This window comes from Phoxinus phoxinus (assembly GCF_949152265.1).
Source record: "Phoxinus phoxinus genome assembly, chromosome: 20".
NCBI classification, from domain to species: Eukaryota; Metazoa; Chordata; class Actinopteri; order Cypriniformes; family Leuciscidae; genus Phoxinus; species Phoxinus phoxinus.
Window position 1 is genome coordinate 28,531,917 of NC_136895.1, and position 15,699 is coordinate 28,547,615.

General features: G+C 43.4%; 1 long non-coding RNA gene across 1 annotated transcript in view; it reads left to right on the top strand.

The window, feature by feature from the left end:
- LOC306988040 overlaps positions 1–15,699 on the top strand; it is a 403,025-nt gene that overhangs the window by 108,622 nt on the left and 278,704 nt on the right. The window lies entirely within an intron of this gene.

The window sequence follows — 15,699 nt, forward strand, 5'->3', positions numbered from 1 at the left end:
TCATAATTAATACTGAATATTTGAGCTCGATTATTTTTGGATTTTTAAAAAAATCTTATGTATTAAGTCTTTATGGTTTATATTTCTCTCAGATAGAATAAAGAGACACAGATCTCACTTTACTACTGCTGTATATTTGTCACATGTATTTTCTTGCCTTTATCAATAAAGTTTCTCACTCTGAGGTTCAAGAGTCTCTCCATGTTTTATTACATTTATTATGTTGAGCGCCTCCTGGAGGAATACAGACTTTATATATAGTTTAAAGTAGGGCTGTCAAAGGATTAATCACGATTAATCGCATCCAAAATAAAAGTTTGTGTTTACATAATATATGTGTGTATACTGTGTATAATTATTATGTATAAATACACACACATTCATGTAAGGAATAATTGCATTTATATACTGTATATACATTTATATAATTTATATTATATATAAATATTTTATATATAAATATAACCAATTTTTCTTAAATATATACATGATTGTGTGTGTTTTTATATATATAAATAATTATACACAGTACACACACATATATTATGTAAACACAAACTTATATTTTGGATGCGATTAATCGCAATTAATCTTTTGACAGCCCTAGATTTCAGAAGTGTGGAACATATACATCTTTACATTATTAAAATATTATTTGAAACATTATTTGTAAATGTTTACATTATTATTATCTCATCAAATGTATTTTTGTTCATCTATCCACAATAATAAACAACTTACCCAGCTTCTGCTTTAACATGAGAAATCACAGATTGAAATACATAAACACAACATATCGATGCTCCATTTCCTCCAACAAGTCTTTAAATCTCTAGTGTGATTTGTCTCTGGTCTCGTCTGAGGAGCAACTCCTCCATCTAGTGGCTCACCCTGAACTCACATGTTATCAGGAGTTATTTACTCAGTCTCTGTAATGAGATCCAGTGATTGTGTCGTTACTCAAGAAAGCCACTAGGTGGCGCTGTGTTCAGTATTATGTGACTAACACTATGAAACGAGTAATGAAGAATAAAACCACATGTTGAAGTGTTCAGAGAAAATAACCAGACATGTTAAAACTGCACTGAGAAATATTTCATTTAAATCACTGAACAAAACATGATACCAGGAGTGAACTCAAACTAAAAACAGCTGACTGGATATTTTCTCTTTTTCAGACCATTCTCTGTAAACCCTAGAGATGGTTCTGTGAGAAAATCCCAGTAAATTAGCAGTTTCTGAAATCCTCAGACCAGTCCGTCTGGCACCAACAACCACGACACGTTCAAAGTCACTTAAATCACCATTATTCCCCGTTCTGACACTCAGTTTGAACTTCTGCAGATCGTCTTGACCATGTCTGTGTCTAAAAATCACCCCCTATACCTTAAATATGACACTATTTGATACCTTAAGGGGAAAGTGGGGTGAGTTGTGCCAGTTTTTACTCAAAGTGACTTTAAAGTGAGGCCATGACAGTAATGCCTTCAACTTAAAGATGTACATATATTTCAGGATGTGGTGCATCCCTGAGAACAATAACTTTGGATCTGAAATAAATTGTTTCAGAAATATAACTTTTGGGAAAAAAAGTGGTCTCGTGGCACAACTTGCCCCTGGTGCGGGGTAAGTTGTGCCTTTGGGGGAATACGTTGGGGTAAATTGTGCCAGTGATTTATGAAGTAAAAAAGAACATTTTAATGTTATGAACTGTAATGTTATTTAAAAGCAAGACAAATTCAATACAAAACTACTCATTTAAGGTTTATTTAGATATTGTCACCCTATTAAACTGTTAGAATACCATAGCATGCGTTTTTCCTATATGGTAAATTGCATAGGGATTTTGTATTGAACATAACTCTGGATCACAGTGTCACAGAGACAAGAGGGCGGGCTCATTTTACTCAGACGACCAATCAGTCTCTCAGGATCATTGTAAAGCTATCAAGCCACACCCTAGCAACCATTTAGAGCACCATAGCAACACAATATATGATATTTGTGAATCATTTCAGGCAAAAGGTCTTTGGCAATAGATGCCTATTGACATAGAACGCTGTCTGTCAATTATGTAACGTATAAGAATAAAGTGACTAATTTCTAAACATCCTATTGTGACTTAGGCCACTTCAAAACTTAATAAAACTTCTCTTTAATAACATAGTGCAAACTCAAAACTGAAATCAGTGTTAGCTAAATTAAACAAATGGTAGGTAGGCCTAAGTCAAACACTGATGATGAGGCATGCCCATCTCCTCACTTCTCCAGATTATCCCCTGTCAGTATGTAGGAGGTGGTCTGGATCTGGCCCAACTTAACCCAGGCCCTTTGGCACAAATCACCCCAGACCCACAAGTTTGAAAAACTAGCATGATCCAGCAGTTAAGAGCTAACTTCATGCTAACTGTATAGACTCATTGTATAGCCTGCTAAAGCACTAAAACATAGATGAAATGTTTTCAAACTTGTCTATATTTGTTCAGACACTACAATCCAAAAACCTTAATCATAGAAATTTTACTTTGAAAGGAAAAAACTGTTTTTTTTAGCTAAAATGTGTTTACCTCTCATGCCATGTGTCTCTCTTCTTTGGAGGATGAGTAAAATTGATTGCTTTTCAAAATTATGTGGTCACATGACCAATTTCTTCTATGGTTTTCCAAAAACAAGGGGTGGATCTACTTCCCCCCTTGCACAAATCACCCCACTCTCCCCTATCCTTAAATATGACACTATTCGAGGAACAGTACGGTGTACATTTCAGGACATCTTCAGATCTCAGTCATATGACAAAAAGGCATCGGGTGAAACGTCCTCAGATGGAAGCGTAAAAGTTTTGAAGTTAGCTAAATAACACATTGCAACTATAGCTAGCTTGTTTGTTGGCAAACAGTGAAGTTACAGAAATATTTCGTGCTAGACTGTGTTTTTATAAGCACAACGCTGCATTGTGTTCAGAGGTTACCAGTGAAACTGCTTTATTTCTGCTGTTCATAAGCGCCATCTACTGTCAGAGAGTCCATTACATTTTCATTCGGCCCGTCGCTGTTTTCCTGCAGACCAATGTGAACAATGTGATGTTCTCTTCTGTATAGAGCTGAACCAGTGTAACATTTAGTTAAAACTGTAAGAATAAAATGTTTCTGGTACAGCTTATCGGTCTAGAAAAAAAAAAGTTGTAGTTATACTAAAAACAACCTTAACAATTATTATATAGTAGAAAATTAAGTTAATTAACATTGCCACTGTTTTGGGAAAGATCATAAATGCGCATGGCTTCTTCTACCACTGCTATGCAGAAGACATGAAGCTTTATCTGTAATTTAAACCTGATGATCCCACGGTCTCAGCTTGTATTCAGACATTTCTGCCTGGATGAAGGAGCATCATCTACAGGTCAGCCGTGCAAAGATTGAGATCCTTGTTTCTCCTACAGACCCATCAGTTGACCACAACCTCACTGTGTAACTGGGGTCCACAACACTAACACCAACCAGGACAGCAAGGATCCACTCCATAAAACAAGGCATTGTAAAGTTTTTACATCAGGGGTTTATTAATAACACTTGCCTGATGGCTCATGCTACCGCTAACCCGGACGTCGAGGTCACTTCCGTGATTTAGGAAAAGCCCGTAAAAGTCCTGGCAGAAAGCGATGCATAAGGATGTAGTGTAAACACTTTTTTTGCAAAGGACTTTTACGGACTTTTCCAATGCAAACTTTCCAATGGGTCATGTTGCAAACGACCATAGGTTAAAATTACTCCAAACCATCCCTTTAATATTGTGACGTCGTGCACTTTCCCAGAGAAACAGACAGCAGACGAGGATCCGGTTTATAAGCACCAAACGGCTGAGGTTTATTTCCTGAACGTGTACAACCTAAAACACGGGTATCAGGAGGTGTCCTAACTGTTCCCAAAAACAGAGATGTCTCTCCTCTCACTTTTCTCTACCCCCTGTCAGATTCATCTCAAAAACCGCCCGCCTCTCCCTAAGCCCCTCCCCCCTTAACCATTTCCCTCCCGGACACCTCCCCCCAACAATAAGTGAATCAAGTAAGCATATTTATAACAGAGAATAAACAGCGTCAGCGCCACATTGCCCCCTCCTCAAGTTTCCTCGTCCCCGAGGAAGGTGAAATCCATAAAATGCCGGGGCACCCGAAGTGCCTCTCTGGGCCGAAGTCGTGATCCCATCCTCACTCTTGGGGTCTGTTGCGGCTCACTGGCAGGTAGTCTAGGCCTCAAGGGGGTAGTCGATCGGTACTCCACCTCTGGGGTGATACGTTGGCTTCCATTGCGATGTTTGCTGCTGTTCGAACGATGATCAGTGCTCATGGTGCGATCTTCAGGCGCCCCCAACCCAGACCGCCCCAGAAGAACTCCAGACCCTCCCGGCGCTGCGTCTCCAGCTCCTCCGAGAGTATCCAGAGTGCCCCCAGGAGCCTGGGTCAAAAGGTCACCCTCTTCACAGCCCGCTGAAGTTCCCCACCCCTTGTCCGACGCTGCGTCTCCAGCTCCTCCGTCCGCAGGGTGGGTCGCCCCAGCGGTCTGCCATTGTCCTCTGCTCTTGAAGGGTTGCCGTTCTCCCAAATATGGAGCCATCCTGTCCCGGTGTAACACCACAGCTTGTCCCCCAGGCCTCTTCCGCACACGATAAACAGACTCTCCCAGCCTCTTCACTACGTAACAGGGTCCTACCCAGGCAGAATCCAGCTTAGGTGAACGTCCCTTTTTCCTCTTCGGACTAAAGACCCATACCAGCTCCCCATCATTAAAATCATGTCCTGTACAATGATGGTCATATGCCCGTTTTTGGCGTATACCCGCCTGCAAAGCCTGACGACGAGCAAACTCATGGGCTGACTGCAGCCGGTCCTGTAGCTGATGGGCATACTCCAACCCGGGCGGGGCCATTGGTGCATCTGGTGGTTGACCCATCAGCAGGGAGGATGGGGTTCGCAATTCTCTGCCCAGCATGAGGAGAGCTGGCGTACATCCGGTGGTCTCCTGCACCGCACTCCGACTTGCAAGCAAGACCATCGGCAACTGAAGATCCCAGTCCTTTTGATCCTGGCTCACACACAAGGCTAGCTGAGTGGCCAGTGTTCGATTGTACCTCTCTACCAACCCATCACTCTGAGGGTGTAGGGGAGTTGTCCTTGTCTTCCGGATACCCAACTGCCGACAGAACTCAGAGAACACATGTGACTCAAAGTTCCTCCCCTGATCCGTATGCATCTCAGAGGGAACCCCAAAGCGAGCAAACAGACCTTCCAAAAGGACATCCGCCACTGTCCCCGCCTCCTGGTTGGGAACAGCATAGGCCTCTGGCCATTTTGTAAAGTAGTCCATTGCGACTACCACAAATCGATTTCCTCGAGGGGTCTGTGGAAACGGTCCTAGGACATCTACGGCCACACGATCCATGGGACAGCCTACCAGCCGTTGTTGTAGCGGGGCATGAGACCGGCCCGTCGGACCTTTTTTAGCAGTGCAGGCATCACACCGACGACAGAATGACTCCACATCCCTACGGCAGGTGTGCCAATAGAACTCTTGCCGAACTCGTTTTAATGTTTTGTTTACTCCAAAATGTCCTACCCCCGGTTGTCCATGCATTGCTTCCAGAAGCGGTGACAGGACTTAGGCACTACTGTCTGCCACCTGGTTACGCCTGTCACAGGTTCCACGAATCCTCTCTGCAGCAATCCCAAGTTCAATGCCAGGCCATCCCGCATAGACCACAACCCCCTCACCACTGGTCCAAAAGCCATGACCTCTTCCCACGTAGGCCTCCTCCCGGCTTCCACCCAGTCGATCACTACTTGGAGCTCGGGGTCCTTGCGCTGCTCAGCGGCCCATGCTACATTTGAATCAGGCAGCACTGCACAACAAGACGCCTCCATCCCCGTCTCCGGTTTCGTGTCAGCCGGTCCCTGCATCACATATCCAGCCAGTCGCTCACATTGTGGGCAGGATGCCATACAGGTGCGTCTTGACAACCCATCCGCATTCTGGTGATTTTCTCCCTTGCGATGCTGAATGGTGAACTGGAACTCCTGCAGGCGTTCTATCCACCGTGCCACCTGTCCCTCTGGCTCCCGGAAAGACAACAACCAACGTAGGGAAGCATGATCTGTTCGGATCACGAAATGAAGACCGCAGACGTGATGTCTGAAATGGCTCACTGCCTCCACCACGGCTAAGAGTTCTCGTCGGGTCACACAGTAATTACGCTCCGCCCTGTTGAAGGCCCGACTATAGTAGGCAATCACTCTCTCTCCCTTTTCCCCCTCCTGGGAGAGAACCGCACCCAGACCTACATTGCTGGCGTCTGTATCCAGGATGAATGGCAATCTAGGGTCTGGGGTGGCCAAGACGGGCGTATGACACAAAGCCTCCTTCAGGCTTTCAAAAGCCTGCTGCTGTTCTTGCCCCCACTGGAACCGCTGTGATTTCTTTGTCAACTCATGGAGGGGAGCAGCAACAGTGGCGAACCCAGGGACGAATTTCCGGTAATACGACGCTAGTCCTAGGAAAGCTCGCAACTGCCTAAGGCTGCACGGGACCGGCCAATCGCGAACAGCTGCTGTCTTCTGGTCATCAGTGGCCACCCCTGCCGCGCTCACATAATGGCCCAGGAAGGTCACGGCTTTCTGCATCAACTGGCACTTCTCCGGGTGCAATTTCAGGCCAGCCTGGGCTATTCTGGTCATGACTAGATCGAGAGCACTCAAGGCCGATTCAAAGTCTTTTCCATGCACTAAAATGTCGCCTAAATAAACCAGACACACCTCTCTCGGAATACCCTGGAGTACCCGCTCCATCAGCCGCTCAAAGGTTGCCGGAGCGTTGCACAGACCAAAGGGCATAGTCTTGAACTGCCAGAGGCCTGTCCCTGTCGTGAAGGCAGTCTTTGGTCTCGCATCAGCACTGAGAGGGACCTGCCAATACCCGCTACGCAGATCTAGTGAAGAGAACCACCTGGACCCAGTGATCCGATCCAGAGACTCATCAACCCGCGGAAGCGGGTAGGAGTCCTTGACAGTCACTTCATTCAAGCGTCTGAAGTCGACACAGAAACGCCAGCCACCGTCCTTCTTGGGGACCAATACCACCGGCGAGGCCCACGGGCTTTCCGATGGCTCTATAATTCCCGAAGCTTTCATCTCTTCTAGGCAGTGATCTGCAGCCGACTGCCTTATGGGAGGTAACCGCCGCGCACGTTGCCGGATGGGTGGTGCATCCCCCGTGTTTATACAATGTTGTACCAACTTCGTCTGCCCGACATCACTGGCTGAGGCAGCAAAGAGGTTATCATGGCGTTTCATCACTCGCCATAATTTCTGCTTCTGCAGTTCTTCCAAACCCTCACTACTTCTCTCCCAAACAGCTTTTGCTGCTTGCATCAAAACTGGGCTCTCCTCAACTTGACTGCAGTTACCACCATCAGAGACGGCTAGGGGTGGAATGGTGGGAAGCCCGACTGCAGAGCCAGACCATTGTGTCTCTACAGACTGTGACGTTGGTGACAAAATTGAAGAGTTTGGACCCGGGACTCCCTGTGCTTGTGAGCCAGGATTCAGACGACCCACGTAGCGCGACTGAGGACCCATCCATATAGAATTAAAGTGAATTGGCACCGAACATTTTCCAGCTAGCGTTAGGGTCGCTGCCCTCAAGTCCAAAACCGCAGCTGCCTGGTGTAGGAAATCGATACCCAGGAGACAATATTCTGGAATCTCATCGGCCCAAACCCACATAACTGTACTGTGTCCCTCCACACAGACTTCCGCCTCACAACGGCCCATCAAAGTTGCTTTCTCACCCATGACAGTGACCAGGGGAAAACGAGCTGGCTGAAGGACCCTCCTTGTCAAGAATTTAGGATGAATAATGGTGACTGTAGAGCCAGTATCCAACAAGGCCCGCACTAGTTGTCCATCCACTTTGGCCTCAATTCGGCAGCACTCTACTGGACTAACCAACGCAACAGACGATCCACAGGGAGGTTCTGAAATGGCTGATGGGCCGAGAGCACCTCCCTCTACTCCGGCCCCTGTCCATTTCCCGACGGCATAGTGGACCCAGCCACATCCAGGGTCGCACATTCCCGGCGCAAATGACCTGTTTTTCCACAGCGCCAACAAATCATAGGTTCCCTCTCGGACAAATTCACCTTAACCGTTTGCGGGTGAGTCTGTTCCCCGGAACATGTTCCCCGTTAAGCAACATTATTGTTGCTTAACGTTCCGCTGAGCCGTTCATCCAATATCCCCTCTATAACCTGCGCTTGATCAAGGGCTTCGTCAAAGTTAGATGGCTGAGCTATTCGTACTTGCTGTCGCAACCGATCTGGGGTCAATCCCCGTACAAACGCGTCCAGAACCAATGCATCCCTCACGCTTTCGCTGAACGTTGGGTAGCTGCGATGGGCTAAGTGTCGCAGGTCAGCCATAAACACACCCAAGGGTTCTTTTGGTTGACGAATCCGCTCCTGAAACTGCTGCCGTAAGGCCAGCGGGGGTGTAATGTCCCCAAAGCGGCGAGACAAAGCCTGATGCAACGCGTGAACACTATACACCTGACTTCCCTGGACATCCAGCAGTACCTGTTGTGCATCGCCATCTAAAGCCGCTGCGAGTTGGCCCACTCTCTCGGCTTCGTCCCAGCCATTAGCCTTGGCCACCAGCTCAAACTTCTTCCGGAACGCCTCATAAGAAGAATGACCATCATAGCGCCCCAATTTCAGACAGCTACGGGTTTGACAAGACCCCCGGTCAGGCATGAGTGTGACGGACTGCATTGGCCGGTTAGAAAAGGAGCAGCCAGTGGGTATGGGTTCTCTGGCTGGAGATTCTAAGGGCCAGCGAGGAGAGGTTGCTGATAAGGTTGGACACATGTCCCACACTGGCTGAGTTTCCATTGTTTGTCTCCTATTACTCATTATTGGTAAGTCAGAGTGCTTGTGGACACAGCTCATTTGGTGGGGGAAGTTATATGGCAGTGCAGTTGGCCACTGAACGTTGTAAGAGGGAGCGATTGAATAAGGTTTATTCATCTGTTCTGGTAAAACAAATGGATTAGCTCGGCTACCAACGGCACTATATCTCTCTCCAAAAATCCCCTCTTTGACATGCATATGGCTCGTTTGGGGATAATTATAACTGTAGCTTGAATCTTCAGGATTGAAAGAAAGGGCTTCATCCGCCTTGACCCATATACAGCATCTCTGTTTACCAGCTTCTCTCTCCGCAATCCGCGATACAGACCGGATGTTTTGATCCTCGCTGATTTCCGTTTCCGGGTCAGCCGACCGGCCGCGCCCGCGACCTCCCGCGATCGGAGTGCTCGCAATGAAATCATGTTCACCAAAAGCACGAGACATGCTAAAACAGGGTGCGGGGGTCTGTGGTCTAGCTTTAAGTGAATATTCTTGATCACATTCGTTCAGCAAAAGCGGCAGAAAAGGATTATTGGGCGATAGTGTGCTAATCAGCTCATTTCTTCCGTCTCGTAACGTTAGATGCTTTCCCTCGGGATTACGCTCATCCCGCCCATGCCGGGGCTCTCCCCTGTTCTGCTCTAACTTCTCAGCGGATAATTAAAGCGATCTTACCGGCTTATTCTCCATCGTCTTCTGGGAATCACGAGTAGAAAGCTGTGGTTTTAAAGTCCCACTTCTGACACCAGTGTGACGTCGTACACTTTCCCAGAGAAACAGACAGCAGACGAGGATCCGGTTTATAAGCACCAAACGGCTGAGGTTTATTTCCTGAACGTGTACAACCTAAAACACAGGTATCAGGAGGTGTCCTAACTGTTCCCAAAAACAGAGATGTCTCTCCTCTCACTTTTCTCTACCCCCTGTCAGATTCATCTCAAAAACCGCCCGCCTCTCCCTAAGCCCCTCCCCCTTAACCATTTCCCTCCCGGACACCTCCCCCCAACAATAAGTGAATCAAGTAAGCATATTTATAACAGAGAATAAACAGCGTCAGCGCCACAATATATAAATCTATATAGAAGTAATTAGGGATGCACCGATTGATCGGCTGGTGATCGGAATCGGCCGATTTTCACGTGATCGGCCGTAATCGGTGACCGGCCGATCACTCTGACCAATGCCGATTTTTAAAACCGGTCAAAGAGAAGCGCGCGAGCTTCAAGCAGGAACGTCGCGTGAGCAGCAGTGAATCGCGGGTTTTGGCGCCGAGACTTTTGTAGCAGCTGCTGTGACGCTGTACTACAAACGCTTCCAGTAATACTCCGGCGGCTGCAGCTGCTGTGATGATGCATTTACGCTGACGCGCCACTCACAGTCGTTCACGCGCCTCTCACGTTTGCCATGTGAAACTGTCGTTCACGCGCCGCTCGTTTACAGTGTGAAACGGTCGTTCACGCGCCTCTCACGTTTGCCATGTGAAACTGTCGTTCAACTGGCCAGCCCCTTGTCTGTGCAGGTACAGAACTACCTGTCAGAGGCGCCCATTGGCAGAAGTGAAAATGCATTGATCTACTGGAATATCAACAAAGATCGTATCAAATATTTTTATACTACAAGGCTATTTATTTTATTTGTTATTTTATATTATTTTATTGCCATTACCTATTTTTCCCTGTTTTCATACAGAAGTGTGTGCTTGTGTGTGTTAGAAATATATTTATACTACAAGGCTATTGGCTATTTATTTTATTTTTGTAATTTTTATATTATTTTTTTGCCATTACCTATTTTCCCTGTTTTTATACAGATGTGTGTGTTAGAAATATATTTATACTACAAGGCTATTGGCTATATATTATTTTATTGCCATTACCTATTTTTCCCTGTTTTTATACAGAAGTTTAGTTTGCTAAATACATCTTGTGAAAAGTATTGGATGTGAAAAGAAGGAAATGTTTTTTTTTTCATAACACACTTCACTTTAATGTGTGTGAATTTCCCACACCGGGAGTAATTATTTGTTTGAATGTTCTATATTCTATGCAAAATGTTTTATTAAAGAAAACATAGACAAAAAACATTTTTGTACAGTTTCACACAGTGTGTGTTGTAAAGTGGTTAGAAAAAATAAAATCGGAATCGGCTAAAATCGGTATCGGCAGGTCAAACTTGATGAAAAATCGGAAATCGGAATCGGCCTAGAAAATTGAAATCGGTGCATCTCTAGAAGTAATGCATTGAATAGGCCTAATACGTTTTTTAAGTGTATTGAGTTTAAACGTGAAAACGTCTGTGAAAGAGTGTAGACCTATAGCTACTGTGTACAAATAGAACCGCAATGCTGAAACTTTTATTGAAGATTTAAATATGTATTTTTTTATTTATTAAAGGTTACTGAAGCAACAAGCTCTGTTGCCATGGAACCAGTAGCCTTCAAAAGGTGTGTAGACTCTTTCGGACAGTGGATTAAAAATAGACGTGATCACCACGGACAGGTCACCCTCAATAAGAAAGACTCTGAGGGTCGATTACCCTCATATACAACACGAGTTTGACATCTGGCATGTAGTAAAGGGTATGTATAGGTTTCTTTACAAGTTATTATAGATCTTCTAGAGTAGTATTACATGAATGTTACATATATACTATTTTAAATTCAGCTTATATTTGTGGTGTTGTGGAAACAACAGGTTCACAGTATTATTGAAGTACTGAAAGTAGTGTCTACAATGTAGATGCTCTGTTTTGACCCAAAAACCTATTGATCTGAAATAATAACATGTTTCATTTTTTTGGAAAGGGTTCTTCAAAAAAATGCTGTCAATTGCAACAAAAAAAAGAGAATCAAGACCTACAGCCTTGGATAAAAAGTATATGCAACCATTTGTGGTATGCATGTGCATCCTGTGGCGGTAACCCCCATGTATGTTATCTGCAGTATTTCACAGTAAATATACATTTCTGAATAAATAAATGTATGTAATTATTGTATTTTTTTCCAGCTTTTAACTGAGAAATGGAAATCCCTTCTCAACCACATTTGTGGTGTACACAGATGGACAGAAGATGGACGGCAAAAAGAATGTGATCATGATGACCTAAGTCCTGACCAACAGCGACGAAAGTGTTGGCTGAAAAAGGAATCTCCTTCATTTCGCACTCTGTCAACGCTAGTATTAAATCCAAGACTCCTGAAGGACCTGACACAAATGGCCTTATTCAAGAATACAGGCAAGTTGCTTGTAAATAACACATTTTAATATTTGCTATGTAATTGTTCATTGTACATTGTTTATTTTGGTTTCTCAGGCAGTCTTACCACTCTGTTCTCCCGAAGTACTGTCGGAAGGACCTCCACCTTCACTACTCCTCAATGGCTGCTCGCACACAACTGGCTGTCCTTGATCATAATGAAAATGTAAACCGTGAACAGGCCACAACCTCATCAGGCAAGTACACAGCATAAAAAACATGTTCTACTAGTAATCTCATATTGTAAAGTACACGTACATATATACCTATTTCTGAAGTAGGTGAAATGGACAGGTACACAGAGGTATGCTTGGTTATTAATTCTTGAACTTACTTAATTCTATTAAGTACTAATTTTATTTATTTTTTTGACTGTGTTTTAGGTGTTCCACGATATAATTGTGTTTTTTCCAAATACGAACCCACAACCCAGAACTTTAGGGAGGAACTTCTGGTAAAAGTTAAGGAGCGGTGCAGTGACCCCACTGTTGTTTTCAAGGACCCAACCTCGCAAGTTGTTGCTCCCGAATTACCACCGAACATTGCTACAAAACCAAAAATAAAGAAAGCAGCAGCAATTGAAAAGCATGTTTCAAGATTTCAAAAGTAGACGGCCTTGTTCGACATCCTTTCTTTGTAACTTTTTTCCCCTTTTTCTGCAATTTTGCAGCACATATGTTTAGAGTTTTTTTTTGTAGGATACATTTCACAATGTAAAAAAGAGTGCTGAGAGCACCAGTTGTAAATATGTAAATAAAAAATAAAAAATCTTTTACTATGGATTGACTCTGACTGAAGTTGAATGTGCTACTGTAACAAAAGTTTTTTATTCATAGCCTCAAGGTAACAAACTGTACAACAGATACATTTTTTTTTTTTTTTATATTGCAAAAATAAAACTGTATACATAAAGAGTTAGTCTTTAGTGACAAGAAAAATATAAAAATTATATTAAAAAAATCAAATCAGTCCAAAAGCTTCTTCAGCTTCTTTGAAACCCACATACGGCCCAGATGATGATGGGTATCTTTCACGTATACTCCACACCACACATGATGGCAGAACTTTCCTGTTGTGTCTTCCCAGTTTTTCTCCTTTGAGTATCCACTCCAGTACAACACGGTATGCCACCAGTCTACACTGACTGTAAACGATAAAGAATATATCTTGTTACTACAATGGCTGTGTGTGTAACAAGTCATTGTAAAAAATATATATATATAACATTAAATAAATACTTACTCTACAGTTAGTGTGCCACCTGGTCCTTCCGGCCTCAGTCGTCGCTTTCAATTCACTTTAGGTAAGTGAAAAAATACGTCTAAAACACTGCGGCTCAGCAGGGGCGGAAAACCGGTATCCTCCGTATGACGAACGAAAGTTTCGGAGTTAGTGTGTAAACGTGATTGACACAACGTGAGGTTGTATTTATGTTTTAATGTGCAAATATTTCGGACAAGAATTTCAGACTCAGTGTGCAATGTGAGAGTATGATTTCCATTCATCAAAACTACCAGTCTGTCTGATTTCCCTTCATTCACTCTCTGATGCTGATGCTTCCTCTACAGCCCTTGCAGTAACTTTATACACTGAACAAAATTATAAACGCAACACTTTTGTTTTGCTAGCGGTTCTAGCCAATGAAAGTTCTTAAAAAAGGGTTTAAATCTATCGATGTGTAAATCTTATCGATCCTCAAACTGTAAGTAAACCTGATAACTCCGCCCCCTCTATCGTGTCTGAATGAACTGAAGCTCGGCAGCAGCCGCACAGCAGACAGCAGCTGAACGAAGTTTGCACGGGTAAACAAAGATCTTGTTGTTTGAATAAGAACTGAACACAATGTCTATAAAGGTTCATATTTTATTTCTTTGATGTCTGACTGAGACATGTGGGACCTGGGAGAGAGGTAATTTGGCATCTAGTCATTGCCAATACATAGCCTACACTTAAATAGCCTGTGCATACAGTAGCATTTCATCTGTTATAAAATGAGATTTTGGCCAAATGTATTTTACAACTGGAAAAACTGAGCGCCAACAACAAACTAGTTTGTAACCTGTAGATGAAAATGTAAAGTGATGCCGCTCGCGCCATTTTAATGACGGAGAAAATGCACATTTGCACACATTCGCAAAAAACAAACAAACGCGTAACTGCATTTGAGTTTGACTTTTGTAAAATGTTAACAATATATTGATAAGTAATACAACAACATAAAATTAGTTTTTACCATCAGAAAATCATAAGCACAGGTGCACCCCGCACTGTCGCACTGGAACTACACAAAGCGACCAAAGTGATCCTCGTCACCTAGGTAACACATTTCTAAAAAAAAAATCTTCTTTGATTTAGGATTGCTGATACACTTAATTTATTAACATTTAATCATGTTATGGTAATAATATTAAATTATGGTTAATTCAAGTCTGTTAAAATGCACGTTTTCGCTATCAAGCTAATTTTTTTAAAATCTAGGCCTATTCTATAAGCTACTCCCCGCTCAACTTCACATGTATATATGTAGTACAACATGTTTTCTTAGGGTTTAGAGTAGAGACTATTATTTTGTTATTGAATTTGTCATGAAGATGTGACCATTTCTTGTAGGCTTACTAAATAATCTTAATATAGGCTATATAAAAAATAAAATGGGAGAGGGTGCCCTTTTTCAGTTTCAACCAACACATAATAATAATAATAATAATAATTCATTACATTCACTCAAAGCGCTTTACATAGAAGGGGGAATCTCCTCAACCACCACCAATGTGCAGCATCCCCCTGGATGATGCGACGGCAGCCATATTGCGCCAGAACGCTAAACATGCCCCTCAAAAGGTCTGTGCACGGCCCTGGTGTGGTTACACGTGGTCTGCGGTTGTGAGGCTGGTTGGATGTACTGCCAAATTCTCTGAAACACCTTTGGAGACAGGCTTATGGTAGAGAAATGAACATTCAATTCACGGGCAACAGCTCTGGTGGACATTCCTGAAGTCAGCATGCCAACCGCACGCTCCCTCAAAACTTGTGACATCTGTGGCATTGTGCTGTGTGATGAAACTGCACATTTTAGAGTGGCCTTTTATTGTGGACAGCCTAAGGCACACCTGTGCAATAATCATGCTGTCTAATCCGCATCTTGATATGGCACACCTGTGAGGAGGATGGATTATCCCGGCAAAGGAGAACTGCTCACTAACACAGATTTATGAACAATATTTGAGAGGAATAGACCTTTTGTGAACATAGAAAAAGTCTTAGATCTTTGAGTTCAGCGAATGAAAAATGAGGGCAAAAACAAAAGTGTTGCGTTAAAGATTTTGTTCAGTGTATATTGAAACGATTTATCCATTATCTGTAAGAGGTTCGAGAGTCACTTTGCCCTGAAGAAGACCACTGTTTGGTCGAAACATGTTGGCTCGTGTATTTTAAAATGACCTAAGCCATATTCAATAAAGGCTTTTTAACTTTATCCTTCTCATTTAAAAT